Below are 16,584 nucleotides of genomic sequence, written 5' to 3' on the forward strand. Positions count from 1 at the left end.
TGAAGCAGTAAGGGATATGAAGAAGCTGGAGGGGTTCAGTCTGGCCAGACCACCAATCGCCCTTGAAGAGCCTGCTGTCAAGACTGGCTGTCACAACACCTGTTTCTGGTAAGAATTTTAAAAGCTTGGACACAGCTTTCACCTTGCAGAAATTTGCCTGGACAGGACATAAAGGGGAGGAAGAAACTAAATATATAGAAAGAAAATGTAATCTGTAGAACTGAATTGTCTTCTCAAACTGTGCAAGTAACAAAAAATTCTTTTTTCTTGTAGTTTGTTTAAAATGAAATTAATGACAATCTTCCTTGGGCATTCACTTTCTGTAGAGACATTTTGCTCTTTCATCCTGTATAAAATTGTTTAGAGACCATTTAAAACCTTAGAAAAAGTGATATCATAATGACAGTAAATAATTCTGATATAGTAAGCTCTTTGATCAGTATTTGACATTACTTCTGGTCTTATTCTGGGCCAGAAATCTTGAAGTCTCATGCATGTGTGAGAGTTGTAAGCTTGTGGAAAAGTGAAAACATTTTTTCATGGAGATCCGAGTCAGATTCTGATTGTAAGTTCTTGAAAAATATCCACCTCTACTTCACTACTATGGATTCAATTTTAAATGATTGTATTTCTACAGAGATAAATGAAAGTATTGGTAAGGGTAGTATTACAGGAGTCTGCCTGGCACTCCACCGTTGTTCCGGTAGGTACAACCATCCGGAGCGGACACTTCCAGGATTGATAGCAAACTTTAGTCGTTCAATACAGCTGGCAATACCAGTCCATCTTTAGTGAAGGGCACTATTAATAGCCCCGTAAAAGCATTTGTGTATTAGAAGATTCCAGTTATGGTCATATTGTGTCAGGACGATGTCAGTGTTCTATCTCGTCTTGGTACTAATGATTGCTAATATAGTGCTTACAGGATAATAGATGAGGAAGGATGGATTACAAAGTTATAAATCAATCACAGTTTTTGTGATACATTTAAATGCTTTTGTGGCTTGTTAAATCATCAAAACCCTCAGATTGATTTTTACTTTAACAATCAATCCTCGCTGTTTTTTAACATGCAGTCAAGAGTTAAATTTTTGTAACTATAAATATTGAGAAGAATTTTATGACACTAGTGGGAAGATTTATTGCATTCTGATGGCTGAGCAGAAAGGATGTATACCCTATACCACTGAAATGTCAAGATGCAAAAGTTGACTAGTAAGAAAGAGTTTGTTTTACACAGAAAAAATTCATCTATATGTTCATCAGCTAATGTGCAGCGGGAATTCATCTGCACAAATACTTACAGTCACAAAGACGACCTGATAGCCGCCTGCTCATAGGATAACATGTTTGAGTTTGTATTGGGAGTACTCCCAACATTATCTCTGATGAAGCTACAGCATTACACAGGTAACTGTCACACATCTGTGGCTGTGCAACTACTCAAATATTCATCATGACTTTTGATAAGCAGTAGATGATCCTCAAAGGTTCAAGCTTTCTTTTCACACATTTAACCAAAAGGCTGGATTTCAAATTAGGAGGAATCTTTTAAGGGAAAGAGAGCAATTCTATCTCTGGGTGTGATCAACTCCTAGCCTTTAGGTTTACAGGGCACTTTTCTATTTGAATGCCATCCAGTAAGTATGTAAAAATTTGACAGTTGAGCTTTTGACAGAAGTTTTGCAGTTGAAGTATATGCAAACCAAGAGCTAAGCTTAATCTACTAGACACAGCCCACACATTTAATCTAGGATGTAGCACTCCAGAAAAACAAGTTTTTATTAGGTATATATCAGTTTATTGTGAAATCTGGTCTGTGCAATGTGTAGAAAGCACAGCATTGCATGCAAGACGTTATGCCAGTCCACTGAACTTTGGGGCAGGGAGGGGATTCTGAAAAGGTGGAGACTGCAAATCATTAGTCGGGAGGTTCGTGATTACACGGTAGGTTGTACAAGCACCCCATGTAGCTCTACATGATGTTTCTATCATTGGCCCCCATCTGAGGCATGCAGATTAGGGGAGAATTTAAGTGTACAGTATACAGAACCCCACCCTTGTCTGGCATGTGTCTTCAGAGTAGCAGCTCTATGTGGCTGCTGAAGTGTAGCAGCAGTCTGAATTGAGAGATATATATGTCAGCTGGGTTGTGTTAAGTGACTTTGCCCAAGTATGGCCCATCGCAGTTGTGCAGCAAATGTGCTAACTGATCCACCTCTGTTTAAACAAACCTGTTTTACTTCTCAGGTGGTCTAGCAGCATATGCATGCCCAGTCCGTAAGTGCTAACTTTCAAGCAATGGTGACTCTGTTCTTGTTGTCTGCTCATATTTTTAGTGTTAAAGCCACGTTGATTAGAAAAAAGCCTTGTAATATGTCAGGTTATGTTACATAATTATGTCAGTGCAATACTGTAGCTAAAAGACCCAAAGGGGTCCTTGGATGTATGAGAAGGAAAATATAGAAGTAAAGGAGTACAAACAAATGTATTTCTATGGCAAATATTGGTAAGATTGCAAATAAGATTGTGCCATATTCCGGAGACTACCCTTCAAGAGGTAGATGTGGAGGTCATAGAGTTAAAAGAAAAGCAGCAAAAATAATGCATGTGCTAGGAAACAAGCCTTATGGAGGAAGAAGCAAGGAGTTCTGCTTATTCAGCTTATTGAAGATAAGGTGGAGAAGCACACAGATACCCAGATACTCAGGGAAAAAATATAAATAGTGGGGTTTTTCGGTCCTGCTGACAAAGCATACATACCAAGATCTGATGGCTGGAAGCTGAATACAGACCAATTAAAACTTAAAATAAGATACCATTTTCTAGCTGTGAGCGTAATTAGATGCAGGAATAGCTTGCTAGGTGAGGGGGAGGCCTCACCATCACTTAAATTTTCATCACAAGATTAGATAACCTTTTTTAAAAAGCTGCAATCCAGCTTTGAGGAGAAACTCCTTTATCTGTGTGTTCATAGGGAGAGAAGTGTGGGGATGGCAGCTGAAGTGCATTGCTGGAGGTTTTCAGTTATCCTTTCTGGCCTTGGAGTGTGTAAATCTGAGTTCCTCATTTCCTCATTTCTTTTGTGAGTTGTAGCAGGAACCGAATTGTCTGCTTTGCCCTTTACAGTCTCGTGACATAGGCAGCTCTGTATGAAGGCAGTGTTTATTAACAGTTCTCAAGCCTCAGAGCTTCAGCCACTCAAGAAGGAATTTCCCCAGACACCCAATTAAGTATATATAGCCAAGGATTTTGTTTGTTTGCAGCCTCTTCTAAGGCGGGAGAGGTTGCCCATAACTAGACAGGGGACACTGGCTGATGTGAGCCTGTGTTCTCAGCCGTGCGGAGAATCCTCCTAGGCATGCCTGATTTGTCTTGCTCCCATGCTTGTGTTTGGCTGACTGCTGCTTGGGAGGGAATACTCCTGCAACCCAGCGGGGGCAGGCCCTCAATAGCTTAGCTTACAGCTCATTTGTTGAGATCACCTAGGCAGACCTCACCTTATCAGCCTCCTGCCTCTTTTGGAGTTTTAGCTCTTATTTAGACTCCTATTTAGAGTCCTATACTTTCTGCAACAGCAAATAATTTAATTCCTCAGGGGTCCAAATATTTTTGTTTAACTAGAAATGTTGGGAGTTGATGTGGACCATCTGAATGAAACTTATGGTTTCTGATTAGCAGATGGCCAGCAGAAACATCTAATAATTCTTTCTGAATTTGAACTATGAAATTGTGAAATATACCATTTTATGACTTTTATTTAGGGCTCTCTGCCTAAGAGGATTAGAGTTGTGGTCCAATTTTATCCTTAGGTTTTCTTTCAAGACACTCTTACAACTCTAGTGATCCATGGTTATTGTCCCATTGAATACTTCTCTGAAAAGTCCTCCATGCTTTTGCTGGAAACTGTCAACACAGGCTTTCTCTTGGTGAGAGATGCCAGTAAAGGCGGATGTCAAAGCTTCTTCTAGTCAGAATGAACTGTAGATTGGGCACTTGCAAACTGGGAGGAATGGACGTTGTTACACACATACTCTGGCACCGAAATACCCCGTGTCAAAGAGAACTTCCTTTGGGCATCATATTTTATCAGTACCTGACGTACAAAAGGGCCCAGATTAGCTTCATCACCTTCAAGTTTTCTTGGGAACAATTCAAAATTTCTGAGTTTGAAGCATGAAGAATGAATGAAGATTGTACTACTAAATGAGAGCTCCACAGCAGCACCGTTTCCTACCCTGCGTGTGAAATATGCCAGTGCACTCCATTTACTTTGTTACTTTGCAGAGAGGTTTACGGTTTAACCAGTGTTAGTGATGAACCTGCAACAAATGACTTAGTCACATGCAGCCTTGGTCAGAAAACCAAAAGTGTTTTAGAGCAGGCAAAGAGTAATTCAGGTAACTGCTGAACCATCCTGTCTGCTAAAGCATGGGGTCCAGCAACGTTCAAATTCAGGTGACATTTAAAGGACCCTTGCCCTGTGTTCCCTTTTAGCTTTGCACTATCAACGAGACTTCACAATGTTAGCCCGTGGTAATCCTCTGTGACAGATTTTAGCAAAGTAGTTTTTCTTTTTTTTTACATAAAGGTGAAGGAAAAGAGGGTGAATGTTGTGCGCAGGAATGTGTCCATGTTTATTAGTGTTTCTTTCAATGTCTTTACCTTTCTAAGAAATTCAGGCATTTTTTGCTAAGGTTACCCTGAGGTATGAAATGTGTTATAAATTGATCCCCTGTTTCTCTGCAATGCACTAGGTTGATTTAATACTAAAAACACTGTGTCTGAGAACAAACAGTTCGTTCTGTCCAACCTTCTGAAACTCATCTTCAGGTTCTTCTCGTGAATATTTACTGTAATGTACTCTGTTTGCCCTACAGTTTGAAGGCTGAATGTTGTTTTATCTGTCTCGCTATATGTATGGGAACAAGGCTATTTGTGCAGAACAAGGTTGTCTGTTATTCTTTGAGTTTTGTCATTTGCAATGTTATACATTCTTGTCTCAGTTAAAGTCTACTGACTATTTATTATAAACAGAAATATGATTGCATGTACTATACACACGACAAGCATAGAAAGCAGTGTAAAAACTTGTAAATGATACACAGATTTGTTTAAAGTGTTCATTGAATGCTTTATGAATAGTTAGTAAATGAGTGAAAGTGAAAATCAATTTTGTAAAGGATTTACAAAGAGGAAAAGAGGTACATTTGTCCTGTGTTTCACCTAAAGTAATGGGGCCAATAGTGGCATTAAAATACTTGTCAATAAATAAAAGCTGCCATTTAGTTGTAGCCCAAAAACCTGAGCCACTATTGCTATTCCGAATACCTGAGGCCTCGATTCAGAGTCGTATTCAGCAAAGTTTTATTAATTGATATGAAATCAAACTACAATATTGGATGGTCTTCCTTGCTTGTCTAACCATTAAATTAACTCTTTAAATGCATTTCTAGTTTTGATGTTTGTTTTGGTAAGGATGTCAGAATCCTTATTGGTGTTGAAACATCAAAAGAATAATTGGTTAGTTAGGATAACAGTCTTTTTATCACTGACATTTTTTGAGATTAGGATGATCCTTTCAAAGAAAGCAAAAATGTCTGCGGACTGAAAAAATAAATACTGTTTGTGTTATTTTTTTATGTCTCTGCCTCTATATCATTACAGTTAACTTCAGTTAATGCAGGTGTTTCATCCCCTTCCCATACTTTACAGAAAACCAGTGAGATTTCCAGTCAGCAAGCAGGAAACACTTTCCCGAAATGCTTCTCCATTTACAATGGCTCGTTGTGTTTTATTGCTAAAATGTTTTGAGACTTTTTGACTGTGTAATGAAGTTGATTTTTTTAAAATTTGATATACAGAAGAAAAGAAAGCATCACATAAAAAGGTACTAAACTAAAAATAAAGCAAATGACTGGACTGGTTGAATGACATTTTGTATTAACTCAAAATTCTAATTTTTATTATTTTTGGCCAATACTTGAGAAAATTTACTTTTGCCTTTGGTTTAAACTTTCTCTCTTTCTTCACATTTTTAACTTCAGGGTCCAAAAATTGAATATACTGTTTTCCTAGCTCTTGTACTTTTATTTAGGCCAAGAGCTTCAGCCAGATCTTTCTGTATTTTGTCCCAGGCATTTATCCCACTTTCCTTTGACAGAAGAATAGAAAACCACATTTGCAGTATCCCTAAATTAATTATACTTTTCCAGGCTTAAAATACTGTGACAGATCAACAAAACAGCAGCAGAAAACTAATTCCTTCAAAAAATATGAAAAAAGGAAGTTGTGTAAGATGGAGTAATTAATCTTGCAATAAAAATAATTGTTTACAGTTAAAATTAATGTAACGTGCATTCCTCAGCAGATAATAAATTATGGGTTTTCTCATTAGCATTTGAATTGATTTCCTCTAATTTCTGAGGAACACATGAGCATGTGACTAGATTAAGTTTAATTGGACTACAGCTGGCGCTGATTGTGTGTGGATAGGGTGGGGGGTTTTGACTGATTTGGCATCTTCCTGCGTTGTGTTTCATTGTCTGTTTCTTCCCTTTCAGCTTTTTCTGTACAGGTTGTAAGGCACTGTGAGAAATACTTAGAGAATTAAAATGGAAAAGAACCCTATTATTTGTGAATACTGCAAAAAGTAGGTGAAGTGTTTATGGAAGGTCTGTGGTGTCAGCTAGTGAACATGCTGGAAGCAAGACCGATATCATACTTTAAAGCCAAGTTGCTATGCCATATAACGTGCAGTTGAAAGAAATTACCAGACAAGCATTTGTGAATCTTGCTGCCGCAGTGTAAGGCGTTGCTGTTTAGCTGCGTGCTTCTTCCTCACTAACTGAATGTTACTGCTGTCACCGGAGAAAGTTGGCTGGGATCTGTATTATGTTCCAGAGCTCAGTTCAGGGCTTGAAATGAAACTCACCTTCATCTGCGGTTTAAGCTCAAAATGTGGACTGGAGCAGTTAAGACAGGAGTACATGCAGGAATACACAGTCTTCCTTACTAACTCTGCTGTGCAGGCAGTGAGCTGTGGCAGATGATAAGATTTTAAAATTTAGCTGCTAGCTTTACTAGAGTTCCTCTGTCAGCCTGGCTAGCCCAGAATTCCTTCGCCAGCAGCAACGCTGCCTGTAACAGCCACCTACGGAAGGGCATGAGATTAGGTCAAATATATATCGATATTCCCCTGTGTGTTCTTCTAGTCTTCATCAACGTATGGCTCTGGGATTTCTTGAACCAGAGGTGATAACATTGTGTTTAATAGTCTTGGATGGATTTTTCTTTCATAAATATGTCTAGCAGCTTTTTGAATCCAAGTGAGCCTTCAGCATCCACAGCATCCTGTGTCTAATTTCTATAGCTTAACTGTGCATTGGTTGAACGTCTGTTTTCATTTGATACCGTCTAGTCCTTGTATTAGAAAAGATTTTCTTTTCAGCTTCTCCATGCAACTTTTGACTTTTATAGCGAGGATTGTATATTCCCTGAGGCAGCTCTTTAGCCTAAAGAGTCCTGCTCTCTTTAATCATTCCCATGTAGAAGTCACTCCAAGTCCCTAATTATCTTTGCTGCCCTTCTCTTTACATTTTCAAATTCTGCTACACCTTTTTGAGTTGGAGAGAGCAAAACTGTATTCAGGATTCAGAGTGGCTTATCTTGGATTCATACAATGACATAATGATATTTTCTGCTTTTTTTCTCTACTCCTTTCTGAAGCCTGTCGATTTGTAGGTCAGCCATTTGGAGAGTACCATGCTGCTCAGTGTGATCTGGGGGTGACAGAAGGCAGGACTACTAGAAACAGAACAATGCAGAGGGCTACCTGTTGAAAAGAGCATCTCATGCAAGAAGTGGGTAAATTAGTAGAAAACAAGAAAAAGAGCATAGCCTTGAAGATGTTTCACATACTGAGAAGGGAAGTGGTTTCAGGAATCTGCAGATGGCAAAATAGATTCAGTGGAAGAAGCAGTGAACTTGGGGCATATGTGAAGGTTATTAATGGGAAAGAAAAGGCTACAAGGTATAATGAAAAGGCAGATGCTAACAGTGAGCAATTTAATAAGAAGTGCAGATAGAGAGCCAGACTAACCCCCAGTGTGATTCAATTTAGGCCAACAAATGAGGAAACATCGGAAGAATGAATTTGGTCCATGCTGCATAATCTTGGTTTTGATTCTATCCGCGATCTTTTGCCTTCCAGGTGTTTCCCATCACAGCTAGAGATGGAGAACAATGTTTACTGTTGGTTTATGCTGAACTTGAGACAAGTAAAACATAGGAGGGGAAACTGAGAAAATGCTTTACAAGTCAAAGTTAAATAAAAATATTTTAATTAATAGGTTCCTCCGTTTTCTAGAATTGTCTTTCAAATGCACACCGAGAAGGTAGACAAAGACATTTTCAGAATGACTAGTGGACTAAGAGACCTTATGCTGATGGCATTTCTGTAGACCTTCCTACCTAATCATGGTAATTTGTAGATACATCAAACCTGATTAGAATGGGGAGAAAATGGAAAAAGACAATATAGGAGGGTAACCTTCCGAAAAACCCCAAGAAAAGAACATACAAAAGGGGAAAAGACTACTAGGTTTTGCTTGTACTTGGGTTGAGGAGTTACCCATTGCATGAGTTGCCCCAATTTTTTCAGTGTCTCCTTTTACATTTACTTTGAAGAACATAAGTGGAAATATAGAACTTGCAACTTATGAAATATCTGATGCTGTCTAGTGGTTATTTTGGACAAAGTAAGAACATATGCAAAATTATCTGTTCTGCCTACTGTTCTATCACTTTTTTTTTTGAAATTTGTTATAAGCTTTTGAAACATCATCTTAAAAAAGTCAGAGGCATTTGCCTGAAACATGTATGAAAAAAGAGATTTTCTCTTTTTGGGACAAATGCACTCCCCAAAATTAATTCTGCCATGCTACAATTTGGCCAGTAATGCAGTTGCTTTGAGAAATGTATAATGGCGTCTCAAACTTCTATGAACACTGAGGAATGTAGTTTTACGTTTCATCTGAAAAACTACAGCTCCATCAATATATGACGTTGGCTTACCACTGATTTGGAGAAAAGACTACCCCTTTTTCAGGGAATAACACTGCATCTGGGTTTTCCCTGGAGTATTTTCTGCCAAATATACTGATCAGACATTTGCTAGGTGTAAGAGGTTTGTGTGATTTAGGAATGCTAAAGCCCTAGATATTCTGGCTACATACCAGTCTCTGGTGATCTGTTTCTTGGAAAAGGAACCCAAGGAACATCCCATAACAGGAAAAAAAACCTCAATATCAAAATACTATATTTCTTAGTTAAACCTAGATATAATTCTGTATTTAATTATATGTAGCAGTGTATTTACAAAAATTACTATTTATTATTTGCATGACAGCAGTGCCTGGAATTCATGTCATAGACCTGCCACTTACTGTACTCAAATCTGTACAGACAAAAAGGCTTCAGCTAGCATGAAGTACTTTAAAAGTATTTTTTGCACACTGTGAGTGTGGGGTGTCCCATGTGTGCCAAGGAAGACAGGACTACCAGGGTAATAATCAACTGGTTAGTGGTCAGCTGGCAGTGGGATGACCATTAGAAGCAAGGCAGGAAGGGAAGTAAGCAAGAGCAATGCTTTTGTGATGCTTTCCAGAAAAAGCTGACTGCTTGTACCATGCCTGCAATAAGAATAATATGCTTATTACTGTTTCACTTAAGCAAGAAAAATAATGATGCCAAGCTTAAATATAAAATAGAGCATTAAAAGAAGTACTTAGGAAAAAAAAAGGAAGGAGAGCAGTTAATTGCAAGTCTGATCAGGCCTGTTCTGCATTATGCTTTGCTACTTGTTTTGCACCCCTCTTGTCCCATCTCTATCTATGAGCAAAAAGAATCTTTCCTATAAAGTACAAATATCTCTCTTATATTTAAGCATTAATTTGGAGGGATGCTGTAAACTGCCAGCTTCCCAAAGTTATTAAAAAAGCAGTGTAGTTACTAGGGAACCTTCTGCAATTGAGGGCTATTGACAGCCCGCAACCTTCACCAAATTGTTTATTCTCTGACAATTTTATAAGCCTACTTTCATGCAAATTTCAAAATTTTAGCTGGTCAAAATTTTAGGTAGTCTGAACTAGCCTCTTGCTTCACTGGCACCCTCTGATCAAAGCATACAGTACAATTTGACTGCAGCAAAATGTGCCGTGTACCATCTCTAATTGGTTGGGCTGTCAGTATAGGATTTTAGCCTGCCCAGAACTTTCAATCTTCCATGCTTTATGTGCATTAAATCTTTCACCAACTACAAAACGTCTACCCCCCCCCCCCGCCCCATACTTTGTGCCGTAGGAGAGCTATAGTCCATAACCTTTGTTTTCAGTTTTATCATAAATTGAAATACACACACACTTAAATTTTCCTAATAAATAAAGTGCTATGTTGTTCTAAAGCTGCCTTTTCACCTCATTACAGCTCAGCGGAGTGGAGAGTGATGTCATGGTTGACCCAGCACCAGCATGCCCATAAATGATACAGTATGTTCCCCCCTTTACTTCCTGGCTAAAGCACTGGGAAGGAGCTTAATATGAAATTCATGCCGTGATGACAGATTTAAAAGTTGCTACAGACTGTAACAGACAGCAACTGCGTTTTGCAGACATACATGACACATACCACTCTCTTGTATTCTTAAGTGATGACATTTTCAGTTTAAAGAGTTATGTTTCTATTGCGTATTATGGCTGTCTCTCCACAAAATTAGGCGGGAGGAGGGAAGGAAAGGACAGGACAGAGAAAACACTGAATTTGATATAGAGCTGTGCTTGGAGAATATGTCGAATATTAATCAGTGGTTTAAGGGGCGGCACACACCAGTTTTGACGCAGACTGCACTTCTGCTCTTTACCTTTTGGGGGATATTGGCTGTTTGGAGGCAGACAAAGTGGTTGTACTTCATCTGGTGAAATGGGCCCCTTGCACTTTTAATAAGGAGACTGAAAATCCAAACGGTGCTAAATTGTAAATCTGCAAGCAGGAAACTAACACGCCAAACATGAGGCACCCTCCTTTGGCTGGGCTTTCCAAGCAATTAAATAAATAGCCATCATGTGGTGTCTCCAGGGCAATAAAACCTGCCACTGAGGAGAATTTACAGGAATGGGTTAGAGAGGATTTTGCCTGATAGAGAGCTCTGATGTTCTCCACTTGCACCTATGTCTGTGCTAGAGAAGATTCTCATGAAAATAAAGCTTGACTGTAAATAAGACCACAGGTTTATAACCTTGGCAACTTCTTTCACTCTCTGCTGGCTGTCCTTTTCTGTAGCTACTCAGTATTACAGCATACATGACCGAAAAATAGTCACTCAAATTGATATAAAGTGAAGGTATGCAAATACGTAAGAATGGATTACTAGCATTGCACTAGATCAAAAAACAAAATGATGCTGGCCTCTTACCAGAAGGCATGTCATACTGTTCCTGAAGTTTATGCTGAGGTTTATGCTGTAGAGACAACTTCCTACACTGGAAAGTGTATTCATTAATTTCCTTCAGGATTCTTATACTGCTGACCATGATTTTGGAATAGCTGGAGAAAAAGAATACGCTGGAGAATCCCTCCAGGTTTTACCTTGAGATACGTGCGTGCAGAAACAGAATTTTGTGATCGTTTAGATGCTCAGCACCCTCAAGTAAGACTTGAAGGAAATCAGCACCTTGCAGAGTTATGTCTGGTATTCAGGGTAGGAATGCCCAGTCACAAGAGACATGATCAATAAAGCTTATGGTTTATGTACCTCAATATTGAGTTTTCACATTTTGATTTAAGGAGCTCCTGGTAACATAACCCATGGGGTTAAATTTTTCTGCTCTGCATGAATGAAATGTTACCGTTCTGTTCAATATTCAGGTTATTTATCATTTACAGTCTTCCCACATATGACTGAAGGCAAATCCTTTCACATAAAGGGGGAATTCTTACAAAGGAGCGTAAAGCTCCTGTTCCGGTAAGGTATCAGCTAGTGAAGAACAAAGCAACTTGAATGAAATCAAAAGAGAATTAAATCTTGAACTCTGCTGCATTTATAATTTTTGGCTCTCAAAAAAGATTTGATGTCTTTTTTTTTGAGTTTCAAAGGAGATCTGGAATTTTTGACCTTATTAAAATCATAGAGTGCTGGAAACCTCATCAAAAGATTGACTGGGAGATTTCCAACTTTGGTCCTAGGTTAAGTTTGCTTGTAGAAAGGCTGCTAAAGCCTGTCAGCATATAAAGATCCTGTTGTTCAACAGAACCTGACATGAGGGTGATATTTCAATTATATGGCCTATCTTGCAAAATATCCTACAATCTAGAATTTACATAGCTGAGGGCAGAGTAAAACCAGCGTAAAGATCTAAATGCATGACTCGGAGATTTTGAAGAAATGTCACACTACTTTTCCCCACTGATTTTAGATGAAATGTTGTAAATAGTCTTGACATAGGTAGTAGAGTGTGTTGTTTTCTGTCTTCTATTACATCTGCCAGACCACTGGGAACATCTTTTTAATTCTCCGTTCAATCCAGTTTCTCACATCCATATCAATTTATCTTTGTCTCTTGCAAAGCCTCACTTAGCTGAGTGGCTCTCATTTGTCCCCTGACCTTTGACTGCTGCTGGTTATGTTGAGTATAGGATAAGGAGAAGAAATTGCCATGAGAAAGGTGTCTTTTTTCTGCATCAATCCCTTGAGGAACAGTTTAGTCAATGCAGAAAATGTGAGGATATTTTGTAAGTTTCTAGTTTTATTTTGATTCTAAATACTGTTTTTAATAATTACTATTCCTGAACAGTGAATGAACTTTTTCATACATTTCATACATCATTGTTTAGGAAAAAGTTTTCATTGTCCTATTTTCTGGAAGGTCAGATGAGAGTATGCTGGTGCAGAAATAATGCAGGTTTTATTCACAGCAGAAAACTCCCTTGCCTTTGGATGCTAGATTTTTTTGAACTGTTGTTTTAAACCAGCAAATATTAGATTGCCCTTGTCTTGCTAGTTACATTATTGTACAGCCCATGGAGGACAGTTACTAATTTTTCATAATTAAGATTTTTAAAGTTTTAAAGTGGCCCATTCTCCAAACCAGGAGCATGGAGTAGCAGCATGTAAAAGGGGAAATCACCAGGGATGAAATATTGACCAAGCTAGCAGGTCCTCATCAAATAAAAGTGTAACAAACTAGAACATTATTAATCACTGCTTCTCATGTGTGCTTTGATTTTTTTTCTAAGCAATATCATTAATAGTGATGAGTAATATTCAAAGTATAGTTCTGTAAAAGTGGTCTTGAATTCTTTCCAAATTTAGATATTCTGATTATTACAAAAAAAATTAATCAATTGCATCTTGCTATTTCCAGCATCTTCCCTGGAGATCTGAAACTGAAACTGTCATGGGAATATTTTGCCAAAGCTTTTTTTGTGTCAATCGCCCACCAGATCTTGCTGACCAAATTGGCTGACCTAAGTAAACACCATTTTACAATCTTAATGAGCCCCCTGTGCAGGCGGTCACAGTAAATTAGTAAAACTTATTACTGGAAACAAAATCATAATCTTAAGTATAATTTGGAACTGTTAAACCTACAGCACCAGGACCTAGCCTCTGACCAGTTATACACAATTTCATGAGCCTGAATATGATTGTCTAAAATGTGATTAGCAAGTTACATATTTATCTAGAATATAAAATTAACTCTGTATGGTAAAAGCTTTCTGCTGGGGTTTGAACATTGCCCCACCTGGCAGGAATGGGCATCTGTCTTCCAGAGAATTAGCAGTTTGCTCAGGGATTAGCAAACATTGGAATGATATTAGCTGACTCTGTTTACTGATGATTTCTCCTGAACGTGCCAGGTGAAAGATGGAGGGAACAGACAATGACCTGCTGGCGGAAAGATTTAAACTTCTTTTTGTTTCAGGACAAAGAAATACCTGAGAAAGGGTTGAAATTGAATAGCTTACAAATATGCATTTGAATGATGAAATGTAGGTTCCAAATCTAGATCCTTTTCTATGAAAACAGAGTTGGGAATGGGAGTCTAATATGAAAGCCTGTAGGTGTCTAACAGTTTAGCAGCTGGAACATATAGGATGAGAGGAACTTTGGAACTATCTAATCATGAGCAGATATACGCATTGTTTCCTTTTCTTCCCTATTCACTTCAGTGTTCTACTGCATTGTCTCTATTAAAATGTTTATTTATATATATTTTGCATTTCTCTGCATATGGCTTCCATAAAGGATAATTTTATAGTTCTGTCAACCTCCAAAGAAGCCAGTTCCTCCATGACGTTGAGCCTTACAGCTAGTTTTGCAGTGACAGGCCCTTGGAACTCAATAGGTAACAGGCTGCTGCACTGTAAGCTGCACAGGACAGTTTAGGATTTGGAAGGGCTGGTCTGGAAGAAGTGTCTTCTAGTGACTTGCCTTAGGCAGGTAAGCTCCCTGGTCTGCTGCAGAAAGTACTTGAAACCTGAGCACCCTGAGGGAGTTTGTAATAGGAACTCCATAAACACACTGACAAAACTTCGTTGATATGTATTTGAGTGTGTATATCCTCTGGATTTACTGATAAATATGTGCTGAATGCATTATATTATAGGCAGATATGTTGCAAGTCAAATTACAATGACAGTGAGGGAGACTGAGTTCGGGTCTGATTAACATAGAACTGGTGATGTAAGTCACCCTGTTTTCTTTACTTAAAAGTCATGTTCAGTGAAAACCAGTCTGCAATTAAAAAAACTGATGGACTTAATTGAAATCAGTAGGGTAAATAAGTTCAGAGTTTGCGTGCATATAATGCTAGTTGCTCTGTTTAACTTTCTAATAGTAAATGGGTCTCCACAGTGATATTGCTAACTTCAGTAATAAGGTGTTCAAAAGTGGTGACTGTGCTTCTTTAGAAAGGACACTATGCATTAGTGTTAAGCAGAATAAACACAACTGCATAGGCTGCATTTGGCTGACTTTCTGCTTACATGTAAACTACAGAGCAGTAGTCCGGTGCATGGCTGCTCAGAAAGAATGGCATGGGGAGAATATAGTACAAATAGTACCAGCTGTATGAGCTTAAGAGACATGACTACTGCAGTTTGTGACGTGAAGCAACATGCAGCTCACAGCATAAGAAACTGAGATGCAGTTTCATTGCCAAAAGTGGGACAGAGAGAAGGAACCAAAACAATTTGTTGTAGCATCCCAGTTCAAAAATGCAAAAAACAGTGCTACAGGACAGGAACATTTTATCGTTCATGACTTCAGGCTGTATAGTAATACTTCCTAGATTCTCACATTGTTTGCTAGTTAATTGCTTTTACAGAGATGCTATGCAAATTTGGAGGCTGATTCTACAAATCTTGCTCATGTGACTTGTCCTTAGAAATGCAAGTTATCTTCTTGGAGTCAGTGGTTAATATGTGAGCAAGACTTGAATTCTTGAGCTGATATCTCATTCAACAGCAATGAAGAAAAGGGCTTTCCTCTAATTTTGCCTGTATTTATGAAATAATGCATAGCTCATATACAAGGCAGATATGTCTAGCTTCTACAGTATAATTGTAAGCCTGCTTTACTGCAGAGTGTATTATTTCTCTTTTTTATCCCATGATTCTCACAAGATACTAGAATGTTGCCTCTGACCTTCTGTAGCAAGTAGATATAGTTCTGAAAGCATGTCAAAGGCAGGAAAAATGCTGAAATTAGACTTGCCAATATCTGCTTCATCTTAGTGCAAGAGAGCTACATCCTGATTTGTATGATGTGAGGATGTAGGGACATCTACTGCCTTGGGTTATGTGACTGATGCAGAAGTGTCTAGCGTTCACAGAATCATAAAATGGTTGAGGCTGGAAGGGAACTTTAAAGATTATCTGTTCCAATCCCCCTCAAGCAGGGTCACCTAGAGCAGGTCGCCCAGAACCCTGTGAAGAGGACTCTTGAATGTCTCCAAGGATGGAGACTCCTCACCTCTCTGGGCAGCCTGGTCCAGTGCCCAGTTACCCTCATAGTCGAAAACTTTTTCTTTCGGTTCAGATGGAGCTTCCTGTGTTTCAGTTTGTGCATGTTGCCTCTTGTCTTGTCACTGGGCACCAGTGAAAAGCGTCTGGCTCCATCTTCTGAGGATGTGAAGACTGATAGATTTTAAAGATATGAAGTTGTAAATATTTGTAGACACTTTGATAAGATCTGCGCTCAGCCTTCTCTCGTCCAAGCTAAACAGTCCCAGCTCTTTCAGCCTTTTCTCGTGAGGGATGCTCTAGTCCCTTAATCCTCTTAGTGGTCCTTTGCTGGACTTGCTCTAGTAGCTCCATGTCTCTCTTGTACTGGGGAGCCCAGCACTGGACACAGCACTGCAGGTGTGGCCTCTACCAGTGCTGAGGAGGTAGACCACCTCCCTTCACCTGCTGGCAACACTCTGCCTAATGCAGGCCAGGGTACCGTTGTCCTTTTTTGCCACAGAGGCACATTGCTGGCCCATGGTCAACTTGTCATCTACCAGGACCCCCAGGTCCTTCTCCACA

The sequence above is a fragment of the Struthio camelus genome, chromosome 6 (assembly GCF_040807025.1).
Source record: "Struthio camelus isolate bStrCam1 chromosome 6, bStrCam1.hap1, whole genome shotgun sequence".
In the NCBI taxonomy this organism is placed as follows: Eukaryota; Metazoa; Chordata; class Aves; order Struthioniformes; family Struthionidae; genus Struthio; species Struthio camelus.